Source organism: Phyllopteryx taeniolatus, chromosome 9 (genome assembly GCF_024500385.1).
Source record: "Phyllopteryx taeniolatus isolate TA_2022b chromosome 9, UOR_Ptae_1.2, whole genome shotgun sequence".
NCBI lineage: Eukaryota > Metazoa > Chordata > Actinopteri > Syngnathiformes > Syngnathidae > Phyllopteryx > Phyllopteryx taeniolatus.
The window spans coordinates 13,386,094-13,399,414 of NC_084510.1; the positions used below are offsets into that span (position 1 = coordinate 13,386,094).

Below are 13,321 nucleotides of genomic sequence, written 5' to 3' on the forward strand. Positions count from 1 at the left end.
CAAAATCAGACTGGAACCGATAGTCAAAGCTGCCGAAAAAAATCATCAGTACTACCCTACCCACCCTTGAGGACTTGCACGCTGCTAGGACTAAAACAAAGACATGCAAAATCCTCTTGGACCCTTCACATCCCAGTCACCACATATTCCAGCTCCTTCCCTCAGGTATGCACTATCGAACAAAGCAAACTAAAACCAGCAGACATTCCAACAGCTTCTTCACTCTTGGCAATAATTTCTTAAACAGTTAATTTACAAATTCATTGCGACATGCTGCCAATTTTGCACATCTCTGTCGGGACACTTCTACATTATTCGTGCACTCACCGTTTTATCACGCTGCACTATTTGATTCCTGTTGTTGATTGCTACTGGCTACTATGTGTTTGCGAACTCTCTGCACCATTTGCAAAATCGTCACTGTACCTGATCATTATTAGTCACTTTAATCTGCTCTAAATTGATAAAGGACTGCAAGATTTGCACAATTGCCATTATTTCAGTATCACCACACTTGTGGTACACTTTCATTGCTCAGTGACTCTCCACACGTTTTTTACAGTATGTCCTAAATGTATATTTCGTCATAGTGGCTGTTTGTTGTCATACTAGAGTGGCTCCAACTACCGGAGACAAATTCCTTGTGTATCTTGTAACATACTTGGCAAATAAAGCTGATTCTGATTAAACATTATTTTAGTATTCTTTAGTTCAAAGTGTGCTTACTTTAAGCTGTTTTTTTTTTCTGTCCCAGTTAAGTTTACTAGAAAATTGACACAAAGAGTATTAAACATATATTTAAAAAAGAAAATGTTCAATCAAACCAGTCAGTCAGCTTAATGGTAAGCTAAGATAATGTAAAATGCCAGAGCCGTAGAAACAGAAGTTAGCATAGATGTTATGGTAATTATAAACTTTCAAACAACTGCTGCCGCTACTTTAACACAGAGCAGCAACACGAACAGACGATACAACAATACTCAACAAGACTATTTATTATTGGAGCTTACAGTAGTTGTGAAGCTTTCGTGCATTCTTCTTGTTCTTAATACGCTGCTTTTCCAATAGACCTTCGTGCTGTCCGGCATGTTTCGGCCCAACATGGTACTACACTAAAGGTATGAAACTCTGAATTCCTGCCTGTATACCCATAGAGAATTATTATTTAAAGAGATGGTGGAAATACCATCTCTAAACCGAGGCGGTGGTTTGCGACGCCACCTATCACCCGCATACAATACCGTCCTCTCGTCCATTCCAAAGAGACTCAATAATTCTGCCTGCAACAAATAAAAACAGGTCCTCTTTTGGCTTTCGGCAGTACCACAATCTTTTCACAACTGAATGAAATATTAACGAGGTGGTTTCCGTCCAATGACTCTTGTTAAGGGACAGTGGCCTTGATGCAAAGCATTTTAATGACTGTCGTTTTTTGCATTCCAAAAGAATGATACCATTTTTGATTTGGGCCATTCCTCCAAATTGGAGCAAAAATAATTGGGTTTCCACAACAAAAACCAGGCTAGTGATGTCCTACCTAGCCTTCCATGAACTGATGAAGCCTGCTTGGATGAGATGCAAAAACCAGAACAGTCCAGTTGCGATTGATTTAATTCCCTGAGACAGCTACACCTGAGCTTGCCATGAGAACAGTGATACAATGGGACAAAACACGCACCAAACATTGCAGAACATGACAAAACCTGGGATACAGACGGAAATACATATGCTCCCCGTCCCACTACGGACCAAGTTTTGTTATGGCCTATTAAATACGGTCACATTTTGTCTCGTTCACCCCGTATTACTACGATCATCTAGAGTTCTAATCCACACCGTGAATGCTGATGCAAATTTTTTGGGACAGTTTAAAAATCTGTCCCATTATCTAAGGCAATCACGGTCATGTTTGCCCATCCAGCATTATGACATCCATCCAGTTTGGTCCACAGTGGCATGAAACGTGATTGCCATGACTGCGGGGATCATACTGAATGCCTAGTAGCACAAAACCTAGTTAAGGTTAAACGAGAAATATTAAAGTCCAATTATGATCCATTTAGAATTTGCTGGCTGAAATCACCTCTGTTTTCGGGGCATGTTTCTGGCACAGCATTTTGACATTTTCTGCCTTCAAATGCGGCCCCCAACCGACCTGTAATTGGTACCCAGCTACAGTGTGGCAGAAAGGCAAGCTGAGTGTGGGTGAAACAGTGCCCATCACAGTGCATGAGAGCTTTACGGGGCGGCTTCTTTCTGTATCTCAGATACTTCGTTCCCAGCAGCAGTCTTGACCCCGGTGCCTCCTCTGCCCTTCACTGCATCACTAAATGCAGCCATTTGGGCTCCCGTAGGGCCCATGATGGAGCCTTGGTCGCCTCCCAGCCACATTTATACCACTGTGTGTGTAATGAAACTATGGATTTTCCATCAGAGTCCCGACACTAACTGCCTGTTTGCCGTGAATCCAGTCTCCACAGCACTATTCTGCACTGTATATGGAGAGGCGATTTCAACAGTGCTTCTGTAATTTGTTTCACATCATTCTGCCACTAGCAATGGTTTGTCAGCTTGATAGCAATAACCATATACTATATATTGATTTGCAGTCAAGTGGGAGACAACTTTTAAAAAAATGTTTAAAGCAAGATCCACACCTACAGGAAAATCTCAGTCACAGATGAATGCTATTGAACAGTGTATGAATTGTTACAGAACATTTAGATTTTATCAACTTACTGGGAACATTTTCATGTATATGCCCATAACGAGGCTGTAATTACAAGCACGATCAAAGAGGCACAGAGGGTGAACTGGATCCTGTTCACAACCACTGCGTTGTGCATGGATGAGCACAAAGACGGAGCTCATCTGCAAGCACACAAAAAGCAGAGACTGAACGAACACGCTGAGGGATTTAATGAGCGAGTGTGCCATCTCTGCAGTTTCATCTCTGTGCAGTCTCCCACTCTCTTCTTCTTTTATTTTTTGCACACACATGCGCACATAGGGGTAAACATGACCTACAAGCCCACTTACTCCCAACCTCAGTTGAAACTCTACTCCCAGCGCTGCGCCGGGTGTAACTTTAACCCAGTAACGTATTAGATCAGTTTTAATGTTGTGACTCTGCTCCAATCCCTCTGCCTCCACCACAAACATCAATGGTCTCTCTCTCCTTGTTCTTCTTCCTCACTATTTGTATCTATGGCTGCCCTGACTACTGTTGCCATAGCAACCAAGGAGCAGACCCACCACAAGGGGATTGAGAGGCAACTTATCGTAAAGATCCCTATGTTATTGGAGACTTATTACTGGGTGTGTGCTCACATGTGCTTGGGTGTGACTTGTGCTTGGGTGTGACTTGTGTTTGCTGTGTTCAGACACATCGATATCTTCTCAATAATGAAGCAGGTCTCTCAGGAGATAGAGGCTCAGTCCTCATCACTGCATGTGGACAAATACAATTTAGAAGAAACATCCAGAGACACTCATTTCATATGATCTGGCAGTTATTTTATGATTACACTAAATAACCAACCAGATCATTAAATGACAGCAAATGTGACAACGGTGAGAAAAGAAGAAGCAACAACCAACACACTCATAACTTTCTACCCCATATTAGGTGTGGATATACACACAATCTGTACTGGCCCTATCCATTCCAAGGTTATCAGTAATCCAATAGGTTTCCCTGAAAGCGGACATGTTTCCAGAGATGGAGCCAATATCCTGTAAGCGGAAACATCCGGAAAGAATCTCGTCTGAGTGACGCAGCATTTGCTCTCTTCCTGTCAATCTATGTGACAGGATGAAATGTTTCCTGCTATCCACAGTTATTTCTTTTATTCGTTCCACTCATTTCTTGTTGGCGCTGATGAAGAACTGATGATTCACACTCGTCAACCCAGTATTAATAGTATTAATATTTTGGTATAAAGGCCGGTATAAAAGCATTAAACAGCGCCAAAGAGTAGTACACAGTGAAACTTCGAAAGTTGTGCATAATCATTAGTTAACTTCAAAGTCTTTGTGTATTTAAACATTCAACCCCCACAGAAAATAGAAGGGGAATCAAATTAATTCATTTGATCAATTATATTACCTTGACTACTTGCACAGGCATTACTTAAACAGTCAAGTAAGTAATTACATTTTATTTGTGTATCTAAATGATAATTAATTTCATTGCTCATATTGTACTAGGCAGCCAGACCCTTATGTTACATTACATGGAATATATTTCATTTAGGCTCCATTTCACTTTTCCATCACTGATACCATTCTGTACTATCTAACCATCTGCAGTCGAGCTCACCTTTATTGGCACCCATCATTTTTTGCATAACCTGTATAATATCTTCAGAAATAAATGGAAATGTACCAAACATTTTTTATCATCAGGATCATTTATTTGGAGGGGCAAACTAATTTAGTGAAAATTTTTATTTTTTTTTCAACTTGGATATTGCAATTTCGAAGGGGAAAAAAAAACTGAAAAGAGCATGTGCAGCAATATTGGCACTCCTCAATATTTGGTTGTACACCCTTTAGCAGCGGTGACAGTCTAAAAACATTTCTTGTATCAATCTATAAGCTTTTTGCACTTCTCAGGTGGTATTTTCTCCCACTCTTCCTTTGCAGTTTGTTCAAGCTCTTGAACATTTGCAGAGTTCTATTCCCAAATCGCAGATTTCAGCTCACCCCAAAGATTTTCAACTGTATTGATATCAGGACTCATTGCTGGCCATTTTAAAACCTACCTACCTATCTATCTCACAAAAAATGCCCAAGTAATATCAAAACACATTTGGATTTAATCCGTTCGTTGATCACTTGGCCGAAGTCAACTTTAATGACATCATGAATAATGGTATTTGAACTTCAGTGGTACTGCTTTGCTTGTATTAAATATTTTAATGTTTCAGGGAGTGAAGAAATAGCACGTTTTAATCCAATGTTGGAAATGTTCAGTATGTGCCATATTGCAGATATGAGTATAACAATAGGTAAAAAAAATAAAATAGATACCTGCACTGTAGGGATGGTAGTTTCTCAAAATTGGGCACACAGACCCATAAAGGCACGTATCAAATTTGAAGAAAGTGGGTCGAGTGTTATTTCTAGGTCACTAGTTCACTGCCGGTGACCCACAAATTGGCAGCACAAGGCTGTTATGGATGATAACACATAGTTGAGAGGCCTTGGGCTGAAGCTTGAAGCAATCACCCACTGAGCGTTAGCTTTGAACAGCAGCGTAACACAATGTTAGAGATGGGTTGCAGATTTAAGATGGTCTCCATGGAAAATAAATGTGACAAGATTTATTAACATGTATTAAGTTCAAGCCTTACCTTCCAAGTAAATGCCAATTAAATGTATCGCATCACAGTATCCATGCAAACTTGTTCTCACGTTTCCTCCCTGTTTAGCCTATTGTGTGCACCTATGTACTTGGTGTCATTAAACAGTGTGTGTGTGTGTGCGTGTGTGTGTGTCCTCTCCCATGGGACACTCTTTGCAGTGCTTTAATTAGCTTAATCCACCAGCAACACATGGGGGAGCTGTGAATGAGAGGGGTTTGATGATAGTTGGAAGGCGAGGTGACTGAGGATACACAGAGGAGAATATCTCTCCTTCCACCATTTGTTTCTCCCTGAACACACCACACACATACTGTACATACACACACAAAGCACCCCTCAGTCTTGGCAGCTTCAGTAGTTGGCCAAGCCATTGTTAAACCTGCTGGGAGGTGGAAACTGTTTCTGAAATGACCACATGTGCTGTAGAAAGCCAGCTAAAGCATTTCCAGAGAGACTTTAAATTCACAGAGAAGCCAAGCTAAATGACCAATTAAATATAATAGCAAGGGCTTAATTGGTGTTAGCCAATTTATGATGACACATGCAATTAATGCTATGGAGAATACATGAAGAAAACTAGGGACGTGGAGAAAAAGGAGTGAGAGTGTCTAAGGCCAGTAGCCTAAAATGGACAGAAAGCGGTGAAGAAGGGGCTGGAACGGGGGTAGGAAAATAGGAAGAAAGATGATGCACAAACAAATACTAGTCTTGGGAATAGATACAATCAGCTCAGTCAGTCAGCAAATTAGTAATTCCACAGGGAAAAAGTGGAGCAGTAAAAAAAGTAGACATGCATGTCTATGAATCAAAAAGGTAAACTGGGTCTGGGTCAAAGACATGAGAAGTGATGAACAACTAAAGCAGAAGATATAACAATTTAAAAATGGCTAGTGTTGAGTGTCTACATCAAAGTAATTGAAACAAGTGAATGAATGAATGTGTTTTTAACAATGCCACGATAATTTAATGAAAATGGCCTGGCAATAAGGACAAAAAAGTTCAAACAGGAATAAGGAAAAAAAAAAATCACCCTCTGCATGACATTGACTGAGCAATTTTTAATTACTAATAGCTTAATGGGTGAAAATCACGATGCTACAAAGTCAGCTAATACACAAATAATGCCATGATAATTTCCCCCCCCCCCCCCCTTGGTCCACTAATGCTTTAATAAAGCCCTAAGCTGGTGGAAATAATTAGTTCACTTTTGGTTCCAAGGCCAAAAATCCAGGAGGACATTCCTGACAAGGCTGACTGGAACTATACCCTATGGTTTCCCTTTAGTGAGAACATATCTATACAGTATACTCTACTGTATTTCAGATTGACAAGGAGTAGTCTGCAAAAGACAAAGATCCCCTATCTTAAATTGGAGCAAAAGCTTGGCATGGTGGAAAATGTGAAAGGTTCTCATACATGACCTCCTACTGTATTTTTAATCATTCATTCATCATCAGCTAGTTGTAGCTCCGCATTAAAAAACTATGCTGGAGAAGTGTTTTAACACAAACGTATCAAGTCTCTGGAAGTCACCAACTCGAGATAATAAGCAAGTAGTCCACTCCAGTTTTTTGGTTCTATATTTTGCGGCAAATGATCTATTTCACATTGTGGCCAGCAAAGGAGCAGAGTGGACATAAAAGAGAGTTTTAGGTGAGAGCAAACATTTGGTGCCTTTGGCACATGTGGTTCAAGGACGAGGTGTTTTGCCGAAAATGCACAGAAGAATGTGAGGCCAGAATGTTAGACGGAAGGTAAATGCGGTGGAATTCTATTTATTGTGATGCATTTAAATCATAGGTAGGCTTAAGGCAAATATTTGATGTATATATATATATATATATATGTTTTACTTTGGGGGTGTGAGGAAGGAAGGAGTTAAACAGAATGAGACTAGACTACACTGTGTAAGAATGATGAATGCGGAGGAGCAGCACTTAACTCCATGCATGAACTATAACCACTCTAAACACTGTGGCCTTCACATACAGTAGTCCCAAAGCATACAGAGGCTGAAATAAGAATTTAACATCACCATTTTACTCACTAAATATATTTCCAAAGGTGTTATTGACATGAAAATTTCGCCAGATCTTGGGAACAACCCAAGTAATCCATACATACAAAAAGTAGAACAAATAAGATCAGAAATTAAGTTGTGTGTAATAATGTGAAATGGCACAGGGAGAAAGTATTGACCATGTCAACTGTTATTTATTTAATACTTTGTAAAAAAGCCTTTGTTTGCAATGACAGCTTCAAGACGCCTCCTGTATGGAGAAACTAGGCGCATGCACACATTGCTCTGGTGTGATTTTGGCCCATTCCTTCACACAAGCAGTCTTCAAATCTTGAAGGTTCCGTGGGCTTCTTTTCTGGACCTTGAGTTTCAGTTCTTTACATAGATTTTCGATTGGATTCAAGTCAGGTGATTGGCTGGGCCATACTAGCAGCTTTTTTTTTTTCTTTGAAACCAACTTAAGAGTTTGCTTGGCAGTATGTTTTGGATCGTTGTCCTGCTGAAATGTCCACCCTCCTTTCATTTTCATCATCCTCGTAGATGGCAGCAGATTTTTGTCAAGAATGTCTCTGTAGATTTGCCCATTCATCCTTCCTTCAATAATGTGAAGTATACCAGTACCATTTTCTGAATAGCAGCCCCACATCATGTTCCCACCTCCGAACTTCACTGTTGGGATGGTGTTTTTAGAGTGATGTGCTTCGCCATTTCTCCTCCAAACATGGTGTGCAATATGCCATCCAAACAGTTAAATTTTGCTCTCATCCGACCAGACTATATTCTCCCAGTATTCAACTGGCTTGTCCAAATGTTGTTCCGCAAACTTGAAATGAGCTTTGACATGCTTTTTTTCCAGCAATGGGGTCTTGCGTGGTGAGAAGTGACAGGGCAAGGTGGTGGAGTAGACTACTCACTGTTTTTCTTGTGGCAACAGTACCTGCTAATTCCAGGTATTTTTGAAGCTCTCGACAGGTGGTCCTTGGCTCTTGGACAACCCTTCTGATTATTCTTTGCACTACTCTGTCAGAAATCTTACGAGGAGCACCTGATCGAGGCAAATTTACGGTGGTATGATTGGCTTTCCACTTGCGTATTATGGCCCCAACTGTGCTCTCTGGAACGTTCAGAAGCTTAGATATGCGCCCGTAACCAATGCCATCATTATGTTTTTTAACAATTAGTTTGCAATGGTCTTGAGACAGCTCTCTGCTCTTACCCATCGTGTCTTGACTCACACCTTGGCAATGAGACCTTTTTGTAGGCCATCAATTAGGACTCAACCAGCTGATATTCATTTGCACTGACAAGGGGCTGTATTGCTGTTTGATTATTGATATATTTTAGGTGTGCTTTTTGCACCTCCCTTTCTTCATGTGTTCAATACTTTTTCCCTGTGTCATTTCACATTTTTACACACAATTTCTGAACGTATTTGTTCTACCTTGTATGATTGGATTACTTGAGTTGTTCCCAACATCAATTTTCAGGTCAATAGCACCTTGGGAAGTTTGAGAAAAATGGTGACCTGTTAAAAATACTTATTTCACCCGCTGTATGTCATCCACATGAAGCCACAGTTAAACATGCAAACCAAATCACATTCAACCACCACCAATTGTAGCCTTTTCTCCACCTTAATTTCATACACAAAATACTTGAGTGTAAAGTATATGTATACAAATGAGCATGTATTCCTACAGGAGCACACAGACCGTAATCATCCTGACAACGCTACCCCAGAAGAACTCATCAAAATGATCTAATATAAATCTATTCGCCTGGCAATGGCTAATCTGAAAAGCCTGCTTCTGTTGCTTCCCTAAGAGTGTCTGCCTGTTTGCATTCTTCACACTAGATTAACTAATTTGATAGCAACATATTTACAGTCATTTACAATCCAAATTTGGTGTAATAGAGAGGAGGAAGCTGTGAGCGAGTATCTAAATGTCTTCCATTCCCATATGTCCTACCTCTATGCAAATGTACCGGTACCACTAAAATCTTGTGCTGATACTAAAAGTTTTATGTAGCTTCAGTATGTGGTTCTTAAGGGCGGATGGAGGGTGTGCAGCCAAGGTAGACTCTCCTAAGCCAAAGCATACATGGTGAGATGCTGGGTTTAATTGCAAGGAAATAAGTGTGCTAAACATTGAGGTAGCGAGAGTGTGGGCCAAAGGTAATCTCGGCCCACTGTGCTACTTGCACATTACCCTCTGGACACTGCTAGCGTCCAACTTTCCCACTGTGAATCTTTGTACAGTACTGTGGGGACATAATCTTTGGACTTGTCATCAGGTCTTTTGTATGATAGCATGTTTGTAGTATAGGATGAGAAAAATATCAGTAATGATACACTGCATTGTTATCTTTACTGTCCAGTGTGGATACACTACTGATCCTGATGCTGTCTTTTGTCTAAGTATGCAGTTGTGCACTTACCAGAAATGACTGCATGTGTGATTTTTATTTTTTTTTTTTTTTTAAATATGACGTGAATATCAGTATTCTCCTCCATGTTCTCTCAACACGCCATATCTAAACGACATGTAAAAACATGTTTTATTAAGTCCTGTTTTTAATAATTAGTTGCTCCAGGACTCCCCGCTTCGACAGTAATAATAATAATGACAATCTGCTCCATTCTTGAAGCAGATTGTCATTGTTTTGTACTTATTAACCATTTGCCAACAGTCGTGGTAATTTTTCGAGCTCATTACTGACAAAGTTCTAAAGTTGATGAACTGAGCATTACAGAGGCACACCTACCATGCCAAAATTAATATAAAATCTATTCATCAATTATGATTATGTTACTAACCTGAGAGGAAAATAAATAGGAGCCTCACGGTTTACACATCCATTCATCTATTCACACTCTGGCATTCTTTAACATCGAAATACATTAAACATACACGTAAAATGATGACTGAAAAGATAGTTATAATTATAATGCAAAATCTGTCGAATAACTGTCATTTGTGTTACGTTGCATTTTAGTTGTCAATTAGTTTTTCTCTCACTCCGGAAAACACACTACTGGTCTATTACTATGGAAATATTATGAAAGAATAGTGATGTCTGATAGAGATGATCTAGAAACATGCTGTCCAGGTCCTCTCTGGGATCATGCGAGTATTCCAGGTTGTAACCACTCATTTGATCTTCCTTTAAAATTGGATTCCAGCCTGACACATTTATTATTCATCTCCTCCTTTCTAAAAGATTTTTCTCAGGCTCCCTCTCACATGGTCTCTTCATTTTGCCTCATTAACCCCTGAAAGTGCTGAATTACAGCTCGCATTCAAAAGTAGTGAATGAGTGCTGTGTAGTCACATAAAGCAGAAGCTCGTAAAAATGTAATAACAATAAGAGTTTCAGGGAATGAACTGTCCCCATCACTGACGTGTACATGTGCTTTGAAAGTGATTGCATTGAGTGTAGTGGAGGAATTGGTAATTATTTATAAATAGGGATCATTACAACAGATGAGAAGTAGGATAACATAGTTTAATAAGACTGTGGGGGTGGGTGAGTGGGTATCATAGTAGATGGTGTGGAATTAAATATTTTAAGAGCCTTTAATGTCTACCCTTGCAGCCCAAGTGTTACACCTAATTATTTAAAATGTCTTCAAGGTTCGAGCATCTGATATGTATGTAGGTTTCTCTTATATCAACTACATCTAAGTACGTTATGTGCGCTGCAAGCCCCTTGCTTTAATTGGAGAATATGATTATGGGTGGCAGAGTGAGGTGGGGAGGGGGGACTATCACTACACGACACTTACACGCATACATAGGACTCAACCGTTATCAATAGAGGAATCGGAATCATTGATTACAAGTGGAGAGAGGTCAGAGACAATGTCAGCAGTAGATGAAACAGATACGGAAAGTGCAAAAACAGAGAGACAATGTTAAGAAGCAGTGTTATTAATTCATAACTGTGGTTACACAATGACTATTTAAATAAGAATTAGATTGCCTTGGAGTCATGCATGCCCTCTATATTAATGTTACACACAAAAACAATTGGAGAAACTTAAACCCTACTACATTTAGTGTATGTATGTATTAGTCATTGTATGCAAAAAACGCATACAATTTTATTGCAAATGAATATTCACAGTGTGGAGAATGTGATGGTTGTGTAGAGTTCATTGTTGCTTGTTTGTATTAAATAAATTGAGGGAAAATAAGAGTGCAGTGAGTGTTGAGTTGAAACCAGCAAAAGTGCTGTTGAGTCAGTCTCAGCTAGGTTGTGGCCAAAGAGGAATAAAGGCTTCTTTATACTCGCGCGGGCGGCAACTGCGCTCACGTCACAGCGGCTGTCCGGTGCGTAGTTTGCCTTTATATTCGAGCGCAACCCACGCGCGCAGTTTTGAAAATGTACTGCAGTTCACCTCCAAGTCGAGGGTGTCGCTACTGCTGGTATTGGCTAGGACACCACAGGGTGGAGATTCCTCTGCATTTTTTGGGCCATGTATGTGACCTTGGTTAGCCTGTATACAGCATGTTTTAGAGCAGATAGCCAGCTTGTGACTTCATGTGATTGAGTTGATTTGTTTCTAGACTGGATGCCAAGAGAGAACTCTTGTGTAAGTGGGAATGAGGGAGACAAAGAGAGAAAAAGAGATAGCAAAAGAGAGCACGACAGAGAGAGACATACAGTACATGCTTGACTTGTCACATTCGCATTATCGTTTAACTGGGCTGCATCTAATAAGAAAATGCCATTAAGACTCGACGCCGTCAAGAGGAAAAAGGAATAACTGGAGAAAATGATACATTTTGCTGTTAATTTGGGAACATCCTGATAAGATTGGATGACTGATGGTGCCTTGGGAAGGAGTTAAATTAACTAGAAAAAGATGTACTTAAGCAAAGTGTAAATTATCTGTTTTGTCTTGAGCAGTCAGTCTGAGCACTATCTGATCCCTTTCATCATTCTCTGCGTCTCACTTTCATCCGTTCAGTGCGTGTGCGTATGCGTGTGACCACATGCAGTTGTGTGAACTCATGACCGGGGGCCAACAAATGCCTTCACAAAGCCAAACTCTGTGCGGCTGCCCAGGTCAAACAACTCGTGGCTCAGTGGATCACACCAAAAGATGACATGCACACAACTCACACATGGGATATAATCTCTTTTAGAGGCACTCCTATTTGAAATTATTAAGTATTTTTTTTAAATGGCAAAGTTGCTGCATTAGCAATCTTCCTGAAAATAGTGTACTATGTATTGCCGAGATCAGACGACAGGATTTTAGCCCCATCAGGCCCCAGATATTTTGTCGGGAACGACAACATTACCTGTAGTGTGAGATAATTCCCAACCATGGATTTGGCCCTACGATAGCCGTACAACGCCAAAATGAAAAGTCTACCATCTTCCGTGTAGTGTGACATAACGACAACTCTCCAACAGCGCACCTTGATATCGACAAATAGGACTCCGTATTGCGACCAGCGCATCGCCTCCTGTGCTTGCAGTTGTCAACATACTTGCACACCGTTGTCAACATTTATTCACGCGCACAAACCAATGTTTACTGAAGATTTAGAGCCTGATTCGACAGAACGGCGACATATTTACATACAACCGTTAGTGCTAGCACTAGCTTGCTAGGCTACATTTTTTTTGTTTCCTGCTTGTGAGCCGTATTTTATTAAAAGTACGTGAAAATACCTCAAGCAATCCTTGAATGAACGTCCTTTCCGAGTACTGGTGACACGTTTTTCCTCATTTTGTTCTCCCCCTACACACACAATATATTTGCATGGCGCGTTGTTGTCGTCACCATGGTAACAAGTGTATCCGACCACGTTGACCAGTGACACATTTTCTAGTTCCACCTCTCCAACAGTGTTTGATTTGACAAGATAAAGCCCAGTGATCGTAAAAGATGGGATGTGGTGGTATCGGATTACAT

The 13,321-nt window shown here is 40.3% G+C and overlaps 1 protein-coding gene across 4 annotated transcripts in view; it reads right to left on the bottom strand.

The window, feature by feature from the left end:
- LOC133483183 (plexin-A1-like) overlaps positions 1-13,321 on the bottom strand; it is a 209,533-nt gene that overhangs the window by 135,664 nt on the left and 60,548 nt on the right. The window lies entirely within an intron of this gene.